Source organism: Suricata suricatta, chromosome 3, assembly GCF_006229205.1.
Source record: "Suricata suricatta isolate VVHF042 chromosome 3, meerkat_22Aug2017_6uvM2_HiC, whole genome shotgun sequence".
NCBI lineage: Eukaryota > Metazoa > Chordata > Mammalia > Carnivora > Herpestidae > Suricata > Suricata suricatta.
Genome location: NC_043702.1, coordinates 142,155,765 through 142,157,156, shown reverse-complemented (window position 1 = coordinate 142,157,156; position 1,392 = coordinate 142,155,765).

Sequence of the window (1,392 nt, the reverse complement as noted above, 5' to 3'; positions counted from 1 at the left end):
GTAAAATGAAAGGGAAAAAAAATAACTTAAACGTGTATCTAGTTGGAGCATAACCACACCAAGGAAGTATTTCAAGTAACTTAAAAAAAGTATATATTTTTTGTATCCCTAGTGGGATATGCCCTAAGAACAAAAAGAACTACAAAATGAAACAACCCCTCGAGCTGTTTTTAGCAACCATATGATTGGTGGGGGTGTTCTGCTGTTGCTTTAAAGTCGCGGGGTCCGTGAACCTGTACACTGTATATGCACATTGTTCTGTGTGTATCTGTTGGTATAAACGCAATTGCATGAATGTTATTGAGAACAAGGATTTTCATTATGGGAGAAAGGACATACAGATGTCAGATCATTCCAGGGAAGAAGTACTGTGGTTCTGCATTTGTATGGGAAATGTTATTATGAGATCACAATCTATATTATCTTTTGAAAACTACATGTTTACTGGCTCTCCATATGGAAATGACCTAAAAATAATGAACAGTTCATTAGCGCGGAGCAGCCCTGGCTCCCAGATTATGTTTTCTAAATACCATTTTCTCTTAAAAAGGAGCAAGATTTCTCAAAGAAATGCTAGGTCCTGATCCAGTGCAGGAAATATACAAGATGAGACTGAAATATCTTGTTGTACCAGAAACCAAGCTAAATCCTAAACCCTACTAGTGTCATGTCAGGAGGATGTCAGATCCTACTAAATTAGATTCTCTCTGACTAGAGATGGGAGAGTTTAAGCACCCAAATGGATAATAACTCCAAAAGATTGAAATTCACAACAAATATATCCACATTTGTGGTTTATAAGGATACCTCTACTGGCCATTGAAGGAGCCATCTCATTATTTTTAAATTAGTAAGTGAAAGGAAAAATCAAGCCTTTATCCTGCTTCTATATTTTAGATCTATTAAATAGATGAAGGAAAGTTTCTCTTTATAAGGGTGCTCGGGTGGCTCAGTCAGTTAAGCATCTAACTTCAGCTCAGGTCGCGATCTCGCGGTTCATGAGTTTGAGCCCTGTATCAGGCTCTGAGATTGTGTGTCTCCCTCTCTCTCTACCCCTGCCCTGCTCACACTCTCTTTCTCTCTGTCTACAAAAATAAATAAATATTTAAAAAAGTATTACAGACAACAAAGAAGGACACATAGAATTAGAATACCACCATTTTGCGGCCTGTAATTGGGGTTGCCAGCTTTACCAAATAAATGTATAGGGTTCCCAGATAACTATAAATTTCAGATGAACAACAAATAATTGCTTAGTATATGTATATTTGGGATAGACTTACACTAGACAATTATTTGTTGTTCATCTGAAATTGAAATGTAACTGGGAATCCTACATTTTATTTGGCGATGTGACACTGAGTTAATAAATCTAGACAATGATCATTGATA